The sequence below is a fragment of the Castanea sativa genome, chromosome 5 (assembly GCF_040712315.1).
Source record: "Castanea sativa cultivar Marrone di Chiusa Pesio chromosome 5, ASM4071231v1".
In the NCBI taxonomy this organism is placed as follows: domain Eukaryota; kingdom Viridiplantae; phylum Streptophyta; class Magnoliopsida; order Fagales; family Fagaceae; genus Castanea; species Castanea sativa.
This window is the reverse complement of record NC_134017.1, coordinates 9,980,593-10,001,603: the sequence shown is the minus strand read 5'-3', so window position 1 is coordinate 10,001,603 and position 21,011 is coordinate 9,980,593. Positions and strand designations below refer to the sequence as shown.

At 33.7% G+C, this 21,011-nt stretch overlaps 1 long non-coding RNA gene and 1 pseudogene across 1 annotated transcript; one reads left to right on the top strand and one right to left on the bottom strand.

Annotated features, from left to right (window-relative positions):
• Positions 1-13,892: 13,892 nt before the first annotated feature.
• LOC142634137 (uncharacterized) lies at positions 13,893-16,138 on the bottom strand. Its single transcript, XR_012844053.1, has 3 exons — positions 15,911-16,138; positions 15,253-15,304; positions 13,893-14,198 (listed from the first exon to the last, which is right to left on the bottom strand). It is a non-coding gene; the product is annotated as an uncharacterized LOC142634137 (long non-coding RNA).
• Positions 16,139-16,611: 473 nt separating this feature from the next.
• Positions 16,612-20,230, top strand: LOC142634708 (G-type lectin S-receptor-like serine/threonine-protein kinase LECRK4; annotated as a pseudogene).
• Positions 20,231-21,011: the final 781 nt, after the last annotated feature.

Below are 21,011 nucleotides of genomic sequence, written 5' to 3'. Positions count from 1 at the left end.
CAAATAATCCGTAAGTTCCCAACTCTTTCGGAGCTATACTTGCAATATTGTCATCTTGATAGTTTGAATACAACTCTTGCATCAGCAAATTTCACATCTCTTCAAGTCCTTTATCTTTCTGAAAATAATTTCAATCATGAGATACCTAATTGGTTCTCTAATCTCAGTACAAGCCTCTTAAGGCTTTACCTGGCCGAAAGTTCTCTGATAGGCGGGATGCCACCTATCATTTTGCATTTTCAGAAATTAGAATATCTCGATCTCGGAGATAATTCTTTGAGCAGAAAAATTCCAGATTTTCTAGGACAGCTTAAGCATTTGAAATATCTCAATCTTAGTGGTAATTCTTTAAGTGGTCCTATTCCTTTGTCCATTGGGAATTTATCTGAATTGTAAATCTTACTCCTTGATGGAACTAAGTTAAATGGCACCGTTCCAAAGAGTCTTGGACTTCTCTCAAATCTATTGGTACGATCTATTTCACTTAATTTCTTCATAGGCAGTCTCGATGAAGCACATTTCTCCAAATTAGGGAAATTAAAAGTATTGTATATCTCTTATACACCTTTGTTCTTTAACATGAATTCCAATTGGGTTCCACCTTTTCAACTTGAATATGTTGACATGAGCTACTACAAGATAGGTCCCAACTTTCCTACATGGCTACATACACAAAGATCCCTTCAGGTTTTATTATTGCCCTTGTCAGGAGTTTCAGGTAAGGCTCCAAGTTGGTTTTGGGATTGGATTTCAAACATTCAGAAGGTTGATCTCTCTAAAAACCACATAGAAGGAGATGTACCAGACATTTTGTTGAATTCTACAATTTTGAATCTAAGAACTAATCACTTTAAGGGGTGATTGCTAAGGTTGTCTGCAAATGTTGAAGTGCTAAATCTAGCTAACAATTCATTTTTTGGACTTATTTCCACTTTCTTAAGCCAAAAGATGAATAAAAATAAATAAATTGTAGGTTCTAGATGTATCAAAAAATTTCTTACTTGGAGATCTTTCTAACTGTTGGAGGTACTGGCAATCTTTGATCCATTTAAACTTGGGGAGCAATAATCTATCAGGAAGAATTTTCCTTATTCTCTGGGGTCTTTAGTTGAACTCAAATCATTGAGTTTACAAAATAATAACATCTACGGGGATATTCCTTCGTCATTGAAATGGTGCTCAAAATTATTGCTCATTGATATAGGTGATAATAATATTTCAAGGACCATACCACTCTGGATTACAAAATTGACACAACTTATAGTTCTCCGTCTAAGATCTAGTGGATTCAAGGGAAATATACCTCTAAATATATGCCAAATATCTTCTCTTAGAATATTGGATCTTGCAAATAATAGCCTATCATCGCCCATACCAAGTTGCTTTAAAAATATCAATGCCATGGTTATGCTTGACCCTAATCAAGATTTTTATTTTGACAATTTATAGTACAACTTTAACTATGGCTCTTACCTTGAGAATCTTATGCTGGTTCCAAAAGGACATGAACTACAATATGAAGATAACCTTAAATTCGTGAGGATCATAGACCTTTCAAGTAACAATTTGTTTGGATCAATTCCTATTGAAATATCAGTTCTTTCTGAATTACGATTTTTGAACTTATCTGATGGGCAACATACCAGCAAACATTGGGCTAATGAAGGAGTTAGAGTCAATGGATCTCTCACAAAATCATCTATCAGGTGAAATTCCTCCAAGTATGTTTAATTTATATCTTGATTACTTGGACTTGTCATATAACAATTTCTCAAGTAGAATTCTTTCAAGCACCCAACTTCAGTCTTTTGATGTTGTCAGATATATTGGCAATCCTTAATTGTGTGGTGATCCTCTCCCAAAAAGCTGCACACCCCCAATTGGAGAATCTCATAATAGAACATCAATTGGAAAAACTAAAGAGGACTCTGAAAGTTCTAGCTTCTATATAGGTGTGGGAGTTGGATTCGCAGTTGGCTTTTGCGGAGTTTGTGGAGGTCTATGCTTTAAAAGGACATGGAGGCATGCTTATTTCAAATTTGTCAATGACACAAAGGATTGGTTTTATGTGACTACAATACTAAAGGTGAAATGGTTACTGGAAAAGCTATGAAGCGACCGCCTTAGTTAGTGAAGGATATCAGTATCTAGCTAAAAGGTATTGCTTCAAATAATATCCTTAAATACTAGTTCGTTCATGTTAATGTAACAATCACTTATTTTGAATATATAATTTAATTCATAACTAAATGTGATAGTCATTTGGATTTTTTTTCACAAATATGGCATACCTCTAGCCTCCGTCTTTATTTGAAACTAGTACATTGTGTTAGAAATAAAGTTCATGCGGATATCTTAAAGGATATCATTATCTTTGAGCTACCATTGAACTTCTTTTAGAGATATTCGAAAGAACAAATAGAGAGATCATGTGAAATTCTCAATAGAAACAAAGGGCTACTATGCCAGGAGGAATTGTTTCTCATATAAAAATACATGAAATATGTGGTGTAGTTTTTGTTTTGTTTTAAAAATATAAAATTAAAATTGTTAATTTTATTATTACTATTTTTTAATACAATGCATAGTATATTTTCTCACCTTATGCAGTATAAGCTTCAATTCCATGGGGAGATTTACTAATAAAATATTAAGGAAAAAACTTAGGTACTGTACTTAAGTGTCAATTATTGAAAGAAGAAAATATTGGCTTAATTATTTACCTTTTTCCTTTATTTAGCTAAGTTAAGTTTCAAAACAAGTATATTGACTAAGTGCTTCTTATGTACTTGTTGATCATAATTGTTTTGCTTATTGTAATGCAAGCTTGTTTTGGTATTTGAAATAAAAACAATACACTATAATCCCAAACATATGAGTGTTAAACTATGACACGGTCACTTTTTCTTATTTGAGTGTTAAATAATCTATTAGCCAGAAAGATATACTTACTCTACCCTTTTTTTTCCCAATTCCTTAAATGCCAATATAATCTGGTCAATTGGTCATTCAAATTGTGACATGGGTAGTTTTGCATATTTGAGTATCAAATAACCTATTAGGCCGAAAAAAATACCAACTCCACCTTTTTATTTGCCAATCTCATAAAATTTAAATGATCATATATTTACCATTCAAAGAAATAACTTTTTTGTTTTGTTTATCTTGTGGTATATTTGTAAAACATGGGGCTCTCTTGTGCTTTATTTGGGAATTTACCTTTCATGTTTGCTGAATGTGGTTCCACTAACTTTAGTGGAATTTTATGATTTGGCAGGTGCAAGCATCACCTATTGGGATGTTTTTGGATTATTTATGTAGATGTTATGTGTAGAAGGTCCTTGACGGGCTGTGTTTGTGTTTGCCGGTGACCCAATCTGCTAGAAATCAATTCTACAGGATACAATTGCTCTATACACTAAGTTAGAATATATGGTGGTAATAGAGGCAGCAAAAGAAGCAGGTTGGCGAACCACGAACATTTGTATCTCCTTTTTTTTTTATAGTAAAACTTTCTCTACCGTTGCCATAAAAGTAGGCAGTTTGCCAAAAAACATAAATGCTAGCGTTCTTTGTGTGTATATGCCTATTATTTATTGTGTATATGCCTATTATTTATTGTTATTAATATGAATCTTGGGGTGCTGTTTCCACAACAATTTGTGTAGATGTTATTTTGTTTGTTCACTACTTTACCACTTGGCTTCATATGAATTCATGCTACCTTTGTCACTCAGTGTACAATTTCATCGATTGTCCTTTAATCTCTAAATTCTTCTCAATAAAGACTTAAACATCCAACTACCAACATTTGGAAAGGAATTCTGATGAGGCAGATGCAGTGGAGATCATTGCTATGGCTAGTAAAGCCTCTCTTGCTGATCAACAGAAGCAAGTCCAAGAAAATATCCATGTCCATGGATGTAATTTTTCTTCCTGATACTAAAAGGATAGGTGACGAACATGGAATGCCTCCACAACCAACAGCTGCTCCTCATTGGAGTGGCCTTGGTTTGTTGGCAGGAATGACCAATCTATTGATCGTCCTGGTAAGATTATGTTTGGCAATCCAGAAACCTTTTCCATGTTGCATTATGAGTTTGAAGTTGCATGAGTGTGGCTTGAGATGTTCAGTATCTTTAAATATTCTTGTGACTTATCCTTTCTATATTTGAAGTAGTGGGATTATCATGCAATGAAGGAGTGATCTTTAATCTGTTTCGGTAATTACCTGATCTTTTTTACTAGTTTCCTCGAAACAAATTTAGTTATTTGAAAACTTTTAAGTTATTCAAGCAAAGTTCAAGTCAACATCCATTCACTTTTGAACTGAAGTGTCAGCAAAAGAAATCTACAATTGGGCAGCAAAGTGAGGGAATGATGGTGGCCTTGGGTGATGGGGAGTTTAATTACTAGTTTTTGAATGCCTATTGTAAGTCTGTTTAGCTTCTATAAGGTCTTTCTTGAAATCATGTTTTTGTGTTTGTTCATAGCTAGGTAGTTCTATACTGGTTGTTAGATTTCTTGAAAACTTCAATGTTGCAAATGAGCATTTCCTCCCTCTTTAACAATTTTCAAATTCCCAATTTTGTTGATAAACATGCTTCTGTTTGAAGTAGTAACTATTATGGAGTAGATGCTATGGACAAATTAAATTAATTAGAGCGATTTTACCATAACAATGAGTTCTACCTCAAATTACACTTCCTCCTCCATAATAATGGGATCAAGGATAAGGTCTTGAATTCAAAACTTGCTAGCTATGTAACTTATACAAATATTAATAAAAAGGAGTTGATGCTTAGAGATTCCAACCCTATCAATTTTCTTTAAAAAAAAATCCCTATCAATTGGTATAACTTGTGTCAGATCTATTTGTCAACCAAAGTCTCAAAAATTTAGAATCTGTTCCATAAATACCGCTTTATCATTGCGCAATTTCTAATTTTGTTCTAAAACTATGTGGCTCTACAGTTGGAATCCTTTCTTATCTAATTAGCCTTGTCCACAACATCTCATTTTGCTCTATTTGTTTCTATAACTTTATTAATTTCCTTTTATTTTCACCAATTTCCACTTCATATTCAAACTATAGTTGTGATCACGGTTTTTCATCAAACTGTCAACAATTAATGATTTTTTACTAATGCCGCTATTAACATAGCTAAGCAATGCCATTTTTAGTCTATATGTAGAAAACAAATGAAGTTAGAACTTATTTTAACTAGCTGCGAACCTGCATGTTACGCATGATAATTATTTTTATGGTGGTTTTATTAAATTTTTTTATACAATTTAAACTTATTTAATAAAGAGTAATGTATTTTTTAATTATATTTTTATTTATTATAAGAATAATCATAAATGTAATGTAGAAATAATCATAAATCATAAATTTAATCATTTTTGTTGTACTAAAATGAAAAAAATATAAAATTTTCTCATCAATTCAAAAGGTAAGTTAACGAAAATATTTATTTTTAAATAAAATTTATTTATAAAAATTTGTGAATCATTAAAAAGAATATAAAATTTGGAAATTATTCTTTTAGTTTTAAACAAACTTTCTCAAACTTATTTTTTTTGCCTACAATCCAAAACACTGAAAAAAAGTAACTAAAAAAATTAATAAAAATTAACTATGATTAATTGGACCAATTAGGAAAACAATTTGTTGTTTATAATCTACTAAGATTATTTTCTTTGTAGAAATTCTAATTTCGTCTTCCCAAATCAGATTATCAAATAAACAATTATTAGTAAAATCTAAGAATTAAATTTCTATATATTCATTGTTATAATAATAATAATAATAATAATAAAAGTAAAATTGCGAAAGATAAAATTTGTTTCTCATCCAATAATTTTTGTTTAGCCAACCTTTGATTTTCTCTAAATAAATGGCATTATAGAGTACTTATAATACAATTATTAAGTGTACTTTGTCCACTACAAATGATTAAAAAATAAACAAAAATGATTAAAGTCTCATAGTTTAACATCTAAATTGAGCACTATAAAAATCATGCTGTTAAATTACAATAACTACCAAATTAAAATATCCAAATCATGCTATGTAGTAAAATAATATTATATTTTTATATGCTATATTTAATCATTTATAACGCAATAGGATAACATTTAACAAGCAGATTAAAGAAAAACAAAACTGAATTTCATTAACCTAAAGTAGATTAAAGAATATAGAAAATTATCAACCTAAAGTGAAGATGCAAGAAAAATAAAAAATAAAAATCCACCCAAAAATTGTGTGTGTGTGTGTGAGAGAGAGAGAGAGATAGAGAGAGAACATTTTTTTTTGTAAGGGAAAACTATGCATAAAATGAAAGAGATAGTAACAAATTTATAGTAAGAGGATCTAAATTAGAAGAGACAAAAATAGAAGAAGATGAAGGGAAAGATGAAGAATGATATTAATGTAGAGGGTAGTGGGGAGATGAGAAGGTGAGGAAAGAAGAAAGGTTGGAGAAATAGTGGGAAGATGAAAAGGTAAGGGAGAGAGAAAAGTTGGAGAAGTGTAAATATGAAATAAAAAAATATTAAAAATAATTATAAGAAAATGGAAAGGAAAAAGATAATGACGTGGGCGCTGACGTGGCTTAACGTGAGCGCAGCAGCATTAAGTGCTACGCTTCAGCTTTTAGTAATATATAGATTTTTATGACTATGCTTATGAATTTGTGAAGAGAATAAAACACAGAGAATTATATGTACAGCACATATTGTTTTGACCATACCTGCATTATTTGGGTTTTCTGTATGTAACTTATGTTTAGGTACAGAAGAAGTCTCTATTAATGATTCAAAATTCCAACCATTTGGTTCTCATTTACTTAAGAGCTTGTGTATGTGTAGTGTGTATCACAGTTCTCCCATTTAAGTACTAATTACTAATGATTTTCGAGCACACTTGTTCCTGTAACAAGACCATTGAATTGTGCTGAACTCTCTAAAAGGACCTCAATGTTACAAGCTTGATATCAAGCCATCTCATATACCCCACAAGGAAGCCAGTCAAGGTTTATAATTAGATTGTGAAGCAGATGTTGGTACTGTCATAGCCTTCTAGCCAGGCGCAATATACTCACCAACGTACTATCATTACATTCCTGGATAGACAAGAGTTGATGCGCAGAACGCATATCTGATCACAAGGTATGCAAGGTGTTGAGAAAGGCTCAGGCGGATTTTGGAAGCTGCTCGATACTCCTTTGGTAGGTACACAATCAGGAATGAGTTCTGATGTTTTAGAGTGGGGAAACCTGTTAGCTTTCATTTTGCTAACTACCCTGCAAAGTGCAAAGGGTATGGTCCCATTTGTCATGATTTGCCCTTATGATTTCCCATTGACTGAGAAGGATATGAGAGTCTATATTCCCAATGTATTGTTTGGAAAAGCTGAAGAAGTAAAGATGAAAAGATTTAGCAGCTTTTGGTGGACCTAATATTTCTATCCTGAAGACTCTTGTTCTAGTGGCTATTAAGGCACTTCATAATAAACAAGTATTGCTAAACTTCAGGTTGAGCAACTCAAAGCAACGACTAGCATTGTATACTCCAATGGATGAAGAGGAGGAGCAAAGGAGATGGAGGTGAGTGAAGGTTGGTTAGCATAATTGCATTGTGCATCTTCTTACATCGGTGTACTTTTTCCATCTTTCTTAGTTAGCAATCATATTTTTCATTCACTGTTTTGAAACTGCAATTGCCAACCTCTGCAAATTACAGAGTTATAGCCTCTAGATGAAGATCAAACTACTGTATGCTCAAGTTGTCTTCATATACAGAGAGTTAGGAGGAACACAGTTCTTTATGCACGAGTTTTGTTCACATACAGAGTTTGGATTAGCAACTGATCCGAGGGTTTGGTTGTGGTTTCTTTTCTTTGCAATTTAATTGTTTTATGAAATAATTAAGATGGAAAGATATCACTAAACAAATGATGACATATTCAGACGTGATATTATGCTTGTAGCTACGTTTGAGGTGGGAACCAGCTATTTGATTACTATCTTAATTATGAATTATGATTTAATTCCTTATTTCATGTAATTGGGTGCCCTGTTTATAGGCCCCAGAGTAAACATTATAGTTAGGCTAAAATATAATGTTGGTTCCTAATGTTTACACCTTGAGTGCTTTTGGTGCTTTTGAGTCCTCAAAAGTTTAAAAATGTAGCTTTATTGGTTCTTCAGTTTAGTTCTGCTCAATTTCTTGTGTATGTGGTTGATGGAGGAATGAGATGACATTATTTTAATGAAGCACAATATCTTTAACACTCCCCCCTCAAACTCAAGGCAGAGGTTTAATGATGCCTCGAGTTTGGAATATGAGCTTGTGAAGATCCCTTGAAAATGCCTTAAATGACCGGATTGGACGGATCAATGATGAATTGGGCACAATGTCTATTAATGAATTTGAGAGTGAGTTATTGAATTTCACATATACAATAACCAGGGACAGACCTAAGGGGCCCGAGCCCCCGGCCCTAAGAAAAAAAAGGAAAAAAAAAAATTTGGGCCCCTTGGCCCAAAGAAAAAATAAGAGAAAAATTTTATGGGTTATATATATATTTTTTATTTCGAAAGCTGTACTTCCCTCTTTCAAAAACTTAGAGCCCCTCCTTTTTTATTAGCCTAGCCCAATTAGCAACTATCAAACACAAAAACTTAACAAAAATAAAACTTTAAAATAAAAATAAAAAATAAAAAATCCTAATTAGCCCAATATTAGAGTACTAGCATCATGTGTTCTAAATGATAAATATTTAATATTTAGAACATCAAATATAAAAAATACTACTGTATGAGACATTTCAAATGCTATATTAAAGTAGCAAAATTAAGTTTTGGTTTGTAATATATATATGTATATTGCAACAGTTGATGCTCTTACGAAAAAAAATATTATTTTGTATTATTTTGTCTTTATTGATAGATGATTACATCTTAATATATTAAGAAACGATGATTTTTTGTATTTATCTTGGTTGATATTTTGTTAGTAATATATGGATGCCTATTTGATTTTTTTTTTCTTACACTTCGACCTTCCTAGCTTGAAATCCTAGGTCTGCCCCTGACAATAACCAAAAATAAATAAAAATGCATGAGAAATTGTTCAATATGAGTGATTTTCTTCATAATGGAAAACAGACTCCAAAATTAGAATTTATACGAAAATTGGGAAATGACATGTCAGACGTGGAAGATACTGCTGACATGGTAGTGACGTTGAAGGGATGGTGATGTGGATGATAGGGTTAATGTGGCTTGACCATGACACATGGTCTCATGACATCATGGATGGCTGAATAGTTGTATGAGTGCCTAAGAGCATCCACATTTGGTGGATATTTTTCTATAATACAAAAACTCCTTCATTTTACACATTTTGGCTGAACAGTCACAGTGCTACGCCGTTCGCCTAGCTTTTGCCGCTAGCTTCACCGTCGATCCATCACAGTGCTTCGCCGCTAGCTTCACCATCGATCCATTACAGTGCTTCACCGTTCGCCCAGTTTCGTTGCCAGCTTCACCGTCGATCTCGTTGTTTGATCAATGGGTTCAATCTCTCTGTCAAGCTTCACAGTGCTTCACCATCGATCAATGGGTTCGATCAATGGGTTCAATCCATCATAGTGCTTCACCGTCGATCTCGTTGTTTGATCTGTGGATTCGATCTCATTGTTTGATGGTGGCTGTGTGGGATGTCTTGGTTTTGTGAGAGAGATGAGAATGGAGAAAAAATTGAATATTTTATTTAATAAATGTGTAGAATAAATAAACTGATGTGGGTGTTTTGTAAAAATAGGTGTGTAAAATAGAAAAAGTAAGTTTTGGATGTGTAAATTTACAAAAATTTTGCATGAACTGATGCAAATGCTCTAACGAGCATGGAGGCACTTGGATATGATAGTAGCATGTGGAATAATAATAATGTTTTTTTTTTTTAAAGTTGTTAATTTCCTCGCTTGCACAAGAAGTTGCATGCGAGAATACAAATCTTTTGTATTATTTTTTGTATTTCATTTTATGTTGTACCAATCATAACTTGCCATGTATTTATATAACTTTTCTTATAAAATAACCAAAGTTTAAAATGGAAAAAAACAAACACATGATAACTTGTGATTGTTGGAATATAAAATGAAACACAAAATGTGATACAGAGAATTTATATTTTGTATAGAGTCGTTTATGGGAGATAATAGATAGGAAATGGCAGAGATTTGAGCTTGCATGCATGGTGTTTACGGATCCAGATCCTCTCCATTTCAAAGAGAAATGGAGAGTGTCCAGTTAAGGGACATGATGCATCTAAGATAAATCAAGGGTGTAAAAACTGCCATGTCAATTAAAATTTAAAGCATTTACCTCTGGAAAGCTCAACTGTGGTTAAACAAAAGGGTTAACTCAAAAAACCCATCTTATTCTTATTTGAGATCGAATATATCAAAATCACTCTTGCTCTCTCTCAATCTCTCTTCTCCATCACCGTCTTGCTCAACCTTGCCGTCACCGCTGCCACAACCACCAACGTGCCAAGCCACCGTTATTGCACTGGCCACATCTCACACCAGCCCAACATTGCTGAACCCACTGCCCAGTTAGTTTTCTCTCTTTGTCTCTTATTTCTTATTGATAAGCTCTGTTTGGTTGCTTGGAAAAAGAAGGAAAATAAATTATTATACGGCTATTTTTTATTGATTTCTTCATGCAAATTTTGATCTCTTTTCAGTGTTTTTTTTTTTGGTTGGTTTTGAGCTTGGGGATTGATTGAAATTTGTAAGAAATTGGCTAATTGAAAGGGAAGAGCTAGGAGAAATGAAGTGGCGTACAAATGAAAAGAAAGTGGCTGATTGAATCTTGGTGAGAAGCTGTATTTGCGAGTTAATTCGGAACATAGTAAAATATATTTTAAACCATTTTTTATTCTTTATCAGGAAAACTAATTTAACTAAAGGATATGATTATTTTAGAGAATTTATTAAAGTGGACAACAGGCCTATGAATCTCCATAATATATGTTGTTGTTTTTTTATTTGTTGGTTTTGCATCTTGGCGTGCTTGAATCATACATTTACATTGTATCATATCCCTTAGCTAACTAGTGGTTGGATTTTAAATGGCCTTTGGGTTGATATGTCAAAATACTTGTGTGAAGGGGTTTAAAGCATTGAACATTTGGCTTACTGCATATAAAAGCATAAATATTTATCATCAAAATATCTATTATTAAATGGCTTTTGAATGCAGTTTCTTGTCTTGCTTTGGAGTCTAATGAGTGGATGAACATTATTCTATTCTCTCTTTGAATTCATGTTCTTTTGAAACAGAAGTGCTTGGAATTTTGTTTGGCTTCTTATCTAGTTTTCTTTCCACTAGAAGGTATATTTAAAAGGAGATAGCGCTTTTGTTCTTATTTTGGTCCATTTTCATGTCTGAGTATGTGGACCACTTTCAGTTTGTCATGGTGTATTTGCAATATGTGTAGAACTTTTAATTTGATGGTATGGATTATTAAGGAATTTTATTGTTTTTTTCTTTTTCTGATGTACATAATGCATATGATTTTTATTCTTATAGAAAATGAGTTGAAGACTTGAAGCAGCCTAGTAGCCCAACTGTAAAAAGGTTTGAAGAGAAGGGTACAAGTGTTATTCATGAAGTCAAGTGCAAGCTTTGTTATGCAAAGTTTCATGTACCGAATTTTGCTCATTATCAAGAAAAGGTTTTGAAGTTTTCCATGTCTTGTTGAAGACAAAATGTATCTTGAACTGAGCAACTTTAAAATTCAATTTTAGTAAAGATTCACATTTGATATATTCTAGCTTGTAGGACAACTTGGAGTCTTGGACTATTATTTGCATATTTTGTATCAAGTTTTTGGATAGTTTTTGTAGGTGGCTTTTGAAGATACTTAAATAGATTGGTTTTCATATGTACATATTTTTAGCAGTACTTACTTGTGTATAACAATGCTGATGCACTTTTACATTAACAGTCAAAGCTATTAAATCACCCTTTTACATTAATATTCAAAGCTCTTAAATCATTGCAACTGGTGCGTACTTGTGTATAACATATTTTCCTATTTTTGTGTTGTTTTAAAGAAACCATAAACCAAAGGAATATGTAACGTTCACATCACTATGAATTCATAGGGCATCATCAACAATAAAGTAAATTGCTTCAAGTTGAATAATTGATGGTCCATTACAATCAAAATTTGATCCAAAATAGAATAAATTTTATTAAAATGTAAATTTTGATTACAAAAGCCATAATAACAAGAGTTCTATTGAAATAAACACTTTTATAATAATGTCAGGCACTTCCACACTCGGCGTGTCTCTTGCTTCTTGACCATACATTCCCCCTACAGTTTGCAATTTTCAGTCTTAGCTTGATCACTTTAACTTGTCTTGTGTTATACAGCTTGCCCCGGTATGAAGTCTCTTCATTATTAAGTTTTTTGTACCAAAGCTCTAGAATCCCAGGTTTCTCAACATATGAAATGCAATCGCCTAGAGTACCTTGCACTTTGAGAGTCTTTCCCCTCAAGTTACTAATGATTCAAAATAATGCAGGAAAGTATACCAAGCAGGGATTGATGAAACCTACAGGCAATATCCAACAAATGCCAATCATTCATATTGTAACCTTCTCTATTTTCCAACAGAAATAACTATTATGATTTAAGTAAAACACTAAGCTTGCACCTATAAAAAAAAAAAGTAAAACACTAAGCTTGTATTTTGATGAATACTCACAAACAATATTATGTTTTTCGTGGGATTGGGGAGAGGGGAAAGAAGAATAAAAATAATTAACAACTGATTAAAAGCCAAAATTGAACATTCACAGTATCATACATTTAGCCTACGCATCCTCAAGCCAATGTGAGTGACCTTACAATAACAAACAAGGCTGTAAGCTTTTTATAAGGTGAATTAGTGCACTCATGCATGCTTACCAAATAAAAATTGTCAAACATTTTCCTATAAGAGCTTCAAATACCAACCACAAAAGGGTTCTCAAGAATCCCAACAACTCAAATTTTTGAAAATAAAAAATTCGTTTGCCTCACCCTAAAAAGCCAGTGTATATCAACAGCCAACAACCAGTAAACATAAATCTAGCCATAGGCTAAATGTTTTCTTTAGCAGTTCATCATCAAAATATAATTATGTGCATTTCATTCCTACAAAGGAAAATTTACACACACCTAATTTTGCAATCAGTAGCATGACAAGGAAACAAAGAAATAGTCACAATACATTCCCTAAAACCTTTCATAATAGAGTGAACAATTAAAAACACAATACATTCCCTAAAACCTTTCATAATAGAGTGAACAATTAAAAATTAATCGAGTGAACAATTATGATTAAGTAAAACAACAAGCTTGTATTTTGATCATTAATTCTATTTCCTCCCACACCCTTCCAGTATTAGCTTTGCTTGTTGTTTTCGTTTTTTAGATTTTTCATCATAGTCTCAAGAAACTTGGGTGTGGTATCAAAGCAACCCAAAAATCTCATACCTTTTGGAACAAATTTAGATCAAAACAAACCATAAACCCTGAAAAGCTTAAACACCCACCAACTGTTTTGTTTTCAAACAATCCCAAAGCTCAAACCCCCCCCCCCCCCCCAAAAAAAAACACTTAGAGAGTAGAAACCAAACTCAACATGACGAAATCAATAAATAAATAAAAATAGCAGTATACTAATTTATTTTCCTTTGTTTTCCAAGCAACCAAACTGTCACGCCCCAAATCCCAAAGGGTTCAAAGCGTGAGAAAGACATCTCAAGTACCTGTAAATTTTTCTTTTCGACAATTCAATCCACATAAATCCTATCAAGTATCAACATCAAAAATTATCTTAATAATTTCATTGAATATACTCTCAAGGTAAGTCAGAGCTCTAAGCATTAATTACAAAGACCATTGGCCACAAAAGAATAGAGGTCTGAATAATTACATTTCAACAGCTTGTCCCATCAGTGGGAAACATAGTCACAACCACTATAATATACAAAAGAATGAGTCAAGCCTATTCTAAAATGTACATCATCAAATAAAATCCATTACAAAAGTTCAGCCTCCATCAGTAGTTAGTCTAACTACTATTAGCCACCAACAGCTATCTCAAAATATTGTTGCCTACTCTGAAAAGTTTATAAAAATAATGGGATGAGACTAGGCCCAGTAAGTAGCATAATTAATGGGGGTAGGGGAAATGCAAGTTCCAACTTCAATAATAATAATATGACAAGAATGGTTAACTAATGAAATACCAAATTTCTCTAAGTAACTACCTTGAAACAATATACTATAATATGTGAGCACTAACAATATAAATTTCAAAGCCATAATATCTAATATAAGACAAATTATCACAATAATATACCACACTACCATATATACCGGTCAAGGGATCCACTCCTTCACAACTGGCATGATATTGTCCTCTGCAGTATGCGGACTCTTGGCCCCATGGACAGCGGCCTCACCCATACCCTCAAGGTTTTTCTCTCCCCCCATGGGCAGCAGAGAGAGCGCGTCAAATAGGCCCTCTCTTGCATGCGGTCTCTTGGCCCCATGGACAGCAGCCTCACCCACACACAATTAAGGAACCTCTTCCCCCCATGGACAGCAGGGAAGAACGCGTCATCCAAAGTAAAAGAGCACTGACCTAGATTTGATTCCGTTGTCACAAAGACTACGAAAACCAAATCGGGTGATCACCGGGAAATCACACATGGCATGGTGTTAAAACTATATAATGCTCACAAGTTACGTTACTTTGAAACACATAGTTTATATCCAAGTAGTTTCAGAAAAACCTTAAATAATCTACTTCCACAAAGTTTGTAAGGTTTTCAATTTCATTCTTGCCACAAAGATTTTCTATCAATTTCTCAAATACTAAGACAAGATAAGCATCTTTAAATTTTCTATTATACCATAGAATCCATAATTTCCTTATCAAAGATTAAATAAAAGATGCTCATTTTTCTATATCAACAATTCATGCATTTCCCCAAATGTAATACCAAATATGATGCATTTTTATATATAATAATATGTAATAGGGTCACAACGCAACAATTTTAAGAAAGCATATATCCATATATAATTTTCCAAAATGTGTTTGACCCAAGAACATCGTTTGTGAAATATGGAAATTTTCTAAAAGTATCCCATTAAGAAGCTACTTACCTCGCAACCACAAAATCCTAACTCTCCAAGCTCCAAGGAGATTAGCTAGAACCTAAACAATTATCAAGTAAACCTATTACAATAAGTACAAAACTTGAAATTGTATCTAACCAAAATTTAGGATTTGCCAAATAAACACTTAATTAGGCAAGCCTACTATTTACCCTCATCAAAATAATATATACCATTCACAAGGTTTCTCAACAAATTTATTCCCAAGGTATCAACTTCAATTTATAAAGTTAACCCATTTCATAATATCTCCAACATTATGACTAATTTTTATAAGATTTACACTACATCATTAAGAGACCCATGTAGGCAAAAATCAACATATCCTCCAAGACAAGAAATTTAGAATTTCACTAACTCCAAATAAACCCAATGACAATGGCAAAATTAAATTTACCAACCATCATACATTATATCTTAAAACCCCTAAATTTTTCCACCATACATAAACCTTGAATAGCCATTTTAGCACAAAATATATATATACCCACTCATCAAAAATTCCACCAATACAAAACCCATACATAAAAACACATAAATATCACTTCCAATGCACATAAATCACATGGGTATCATTATCAAAACTTAGATAAAAAATATCCTCAAGCAAAAGTGTAAAACCTACCAAAAGATTAGAAATTTTTACCTCAAAAAAAATGATGAAGATGCTTATGGGTTCCTAAGAATTTTTCCGGTGATCTTGCCGGAAAAATGATGGTGAAATGGTGTGTTTTGGAGAGGAGGCCGGCGGGTGAGGTGAGGAATGAGTATGTTTAGGTGAAGAGAAAAGAAAGAAAAATAAAAGAGAGAAAGAAAGATGAGAGCCGGCCAAAAAGGGAGAAGAAATAAGAGAAAATGAGTGGTGGAGAGTGATGGGTAGTGGGGTTAGGTGGGGGGCACGTGGGAGGGCTTAAAACTTGACCTTTCCCATTTTTTTTTTTTTTTTTTTTTCTGACAGGGACGTTACACAAACAGAGCATATTAAGAAGAAATAAGATTGAGAAAATTTACCGAGCAGTGGGTTCGGTGATGTTAGGCTGGTGTGAGACGTGGTTGAAGAAACAACGGTGGCTTGGCATACGTTGGTGGTTGTGGTAGTGGCGACGGCAAGGTTGAGCGAGATGGCGATGGAGAAGAGAGATTGAGAGAGAGCAAGAGTGATTTTGATATATTCGAATCTCAGATAAGAATAAGATGGATCTGCTGAGTTAACCCTTTTGTTTAACAACAGTTGAGCTTTTCAGAGTTAAGTGCTTTAAATTTTAATTGACGTGGCAGTTTTTACACCTTTGATTTATTTTAGATGCATCCTGTCCCTTAATTGGACACTCTCCATTTCTCTTTGAAATGGAGAGGATCCGGATCCGGTGTTTACGTGGACTATTGATATATGGCACTGTCATGAAGCTGTTGGCAACCATGTACGGTGGCTCTGTGTTGTCGTTGAATTTGAGATGGGGGGTTTGACTCTCGTTTGGTTGGCACTTGGCAGGAGTGTATTTAGAAAACAAGAGGTAAAATGCCACAAGTGTTTTGTTTTGTTTTTTTTTTTTTTTTTTTTTTTGAGCAAGTTACAACTTACTCACCTGTAGTTTGGTTGAAATTTAAGTTGTCTACTTATGATTTGAAATTTGACACTTTACCCATCTAAAGTTAGCTCAGTTAGAATTTCGTAACTTACCTCTATTAAAAGCAGGGCTAAATATGTAATTTTTTTCCACTTTTATATCTCTTTCCTCCAAAAACACAAAAAACATTAAAAAAAAATATAAGATCAAATAAGATGAAAAAGAATCTAACAGAACACTTGCATCATGAGATTTCAAACAACAAGTAGAAAACTTAAATTTTTGTCAAACTTTAAGTAGGTAAAATATTAAATTTCAAACAATATGCAGGCAACTAAAATTTTGGTAAAATCACAAGTAGATAAGTTGTAATTTGCCATTTTTTTTTAATTCTTAATTTTAATTTTAAATTTGGAATATACCCATTTAATTGCAAAGCGTGTTTCTTGCTAGATTTGAATCAGGTTAATTGGTTTTCATTTAATACCAAATCCTAGGTCAGATAGGTCAGTTTGGTGAAATAAAACTACTTATCAGTTATCTGTAGTGAAATGGGTATTAAACAAAACAGGAAAAAGAGCTGAATCCATGACTTCTAGCACAAAATCTAACGAACTGGATCTGTTTTGATTCTGCAAATGAACAAACATGTAATTTGAAATGCTATATGTATTACAAAGACTTTCATCAAAAAAAAAAAAAAAAAGGACTCAATCAAACAGGTGGATAAAAAATATATGTTTTGTTCATTATATATGGTGCCGGCTTCCTTTGTATTGTACTTTTTTGTATGGTTTATATGTGTGGATCTTAGTCCGTGTTTGTGTACACAATAAAATGAAAATTTAATATCAGTTTTCCTTCAAGACAAGCGCAAGCTTGGACTAAATCAAAGGAAAACTTGTACTTGAGTTAAAAAAGTAGTTTCTCTTGTCGTAGGCTATTAAACAACAGTCCATTTAGTGGTTGCATTCATGAGTCCAATATCACATTAATCATAGCTTTTTTTCATCCTCCTCCTTTTGTTTTCTTACTAATTGTGCTACCAATTTGTGTTGTTGCTCAAAATAATAGTGGTTATGTTAGCGTTGGAGAATCTCTCATTGCAACTGACAACACCACTTCATGCCTATCACCTTCTGGTGATTTTGCCTTTGGATTTAGCCCACTCAGCCAAAGTGATCTCTTCCTGTTTTCCATTTGGTTTGCTAAAATTCCAGACAAAACCATAGTTTGGTATGCTAATGTGGATAATCCTGCACCGAGGGGATCAAAAGTGGAGCTAATCACTGATCGTGGGCTAGCACTTACTGGCCCTCAAAGCGATGAGTTATGGGCAAAAATACCTCTGATACTCTCTATGGTGTTATGAACAATACAGGCAACTTTGTGCTTGAAGATAGCAACTTTAGTAAGTTATGGGAGAGCTTCAAGAATCCCCGGGATACGTTGCTGCCTACACAAATTTTGGAAAGGGGAGGGGTGCTTTCTTCTCAACAATCGGAGACCAACTTTTCCAAAGGCAGGTTCCAGCTACTATTCATTGATAATCTTTTGCTCGATGCCATAAATTTGCCCGCTGATAATGCTAATGATGCTTATTATACTGCTGGTGATTCTAGTGCATCAAGTCCTGGTAAACAACTGGTCTTCAATGAGTCAGGCTACATTTACATCTTGAAAAATAACAGCCAAACATTTCCTCTAAGTCAGGCAACGGTAGGCTCAACTGCTGATTGCTATTATAGAGCCACTCTCAACTTTGATGGAGTTTTCACCCAATGTTCTCACCCAAAGACTTCCAACGCCAATGTAAGCTGGACTGTGATATGGTCTTTGCCAGATAATATTTGTGTTTCCAGTAATGTACGCACAGGTAGTGGCACTTGTGGTTATAATAGTATATGTACCCTCAAACCAGATTAAAGGCTGATGTGTACATGCCCCAACGGATACTCCTTACTTGATCCAAATGATCAGTATGGCAGCTGCATTCCGGACTTCATATGAGGCTGTGAAGAAGACAAGCTAAGTCCTGGAAAAGATCTTTATTCTTTTGAAGTGCCAATAAATACAGATTGGCCAAACTCAGACTACGAGTTTCTGAAGCCTCATACAGGAGATCAATGCAAAACGTCTTGTATGGAAGACTGTATGTGTGCTGTTGCAATTTTCAGATTAGGTGATAGCTGTTGGAAGAAGAAGCTGCCTCTCTGAAATGGGTAAATGGACAGCAACCTTAATGGCGGGAAGGCTTTTATAAAAATCAGAAACAACAATTCCATCACACTTCCGGATGGCGGCTTACCAAATCCAGAAGCAAATAAGAATCAGGACAAATTGATCTTCATGTGGTCAATGCTTCTCGGTGGCTCTGTGTTTTTTAACATTATTCTAATTGTTGCAATTTGTATAGGTGCTTTCTTCCTTTACAATAAGAAGCTCAAAAGATCTAGAATAAATTTTAATGTTGTGGAGATGAATTTGCAGTGTTTTACTTACAAATAACTTGTAGAAGCTACAGATGGGTTCAAGGAAGAATTGGGAAGAGGAGCTTTCGGCGTTGTTTACAAAGGAGCAATTCAAATGAGTTCTAATGTCCTCGTGGCAGTCAAAAAGTTAAATAGTTTGTTTCAAGAGAGCGAGAAAGAGTTTAAGACTGAAGTAATTGTAATTGGTCAAACACATCATAAGAATCTGGTTCGACTACTTGGGTTTTGTGATGAAGGACTACATCGATTGCTAGTATGAGTTCTTGAGCAATGGCACTGTGGCAAGTTTGCTTTTTGGAGACTCAAAACCCAGTTGGAATCTAAGAAATACAAATTGTAGTGGGGATTGCAAGAGGACTCTTGCACTTACTTGAAGAGTGCAGTACTCAGATTATCCATTTTGATATAAATCCTGAGAACATGTTTCTTGATGACTACTACAATGCTCGAATTTCTGATTTTGGATCGGCAAAACGTTTGATCATGGACCAAAGTAAAACTCTTACTAACATAAGAGGAACAAAAGGGTATGTTGCACCTGAATGGTTTAGGAATTTGCCAATCACAGCCAAAGTGGACGTTTATAGCTTTGCTGTCATTCTACTAGAGATAATTTGCTGCCGAAGAAGCGTAGATATGGAGTCAATTGGGGAAGAGAAAGCAATTTTGACTGATTGGGCTTATGACTGCTATCAAGAAGGAAGAAGACTAGATTCTCTTGTTGAATATGATGTGGAAGCATTGGATGATAGAAGGAAGCTAGAGAGGTTCATGATGGTTGCCATTTGGTGTATTCAAGAAGACCCATCTCTTAGACCTACCATGAGGAGGGTTACGCAGATGCTTGAGGGTATTGTTGAAGTCCAGATTCCACCATGTCCCTACCCTTATAGTAAGACTAGTTAATCATGTATTTATCACTTCATTAAGGAAGATTTTCAATCACTTTGTAAACCTTACTTGTTGTTTACAGTTAAGTTTGTTTTTATAATAATAATTGCTCTCAATAATTGTTACAATTGGTTTGTTCGAATATATTGCAAATAATTTTTTGTGGGCTTGGCAGAAATTGTCCAAGAAATTTATTTTGGTCACATACTTGGTTTAGAGGATCAAAACTCAATGCACCGATGTTAAAAAACAAATCAATAATGCTTCTATAGTTTTCCATGCCAAAAATCCATTTTTAAGATGCTTTCCAAAACTCATATGGTTCAATTTTTTAATTGACAAACTGCATCATTCACTATAGAATGATGAGATCTTGATGGTTAGGACCAGCCATACAAAGCATGATTAATTATAATGGGTTTGGTTTCCATAAAAAAAAAAAAATTATAATGGGTTTGATTGTGACAATTCCCAAAATTTTCCTGATAGTTAAGACTTTCTACTCTAATATCATGTTAAATTTTAATTCTCCTAAAAGTTTAATTATTGAAAAATGATAAATTTAATCATTTAATCACATAATTTTACTACACCGCAACTATTATTCTTGGCATCATCTCCATCACCAAACCGAACCACCGCTAGTAGCATGGAAAGCTATAATATGTGGCCATTGTGGGCTACCTAAGAACCTGCTACATGGGAATTCAAGGCCAGCCTTAGACTTGAATTATTCTTAGACCTTTAGACCCTTCTCTAACATTTTGAAATCCATTCTGCAACTAGAAAATCCAGT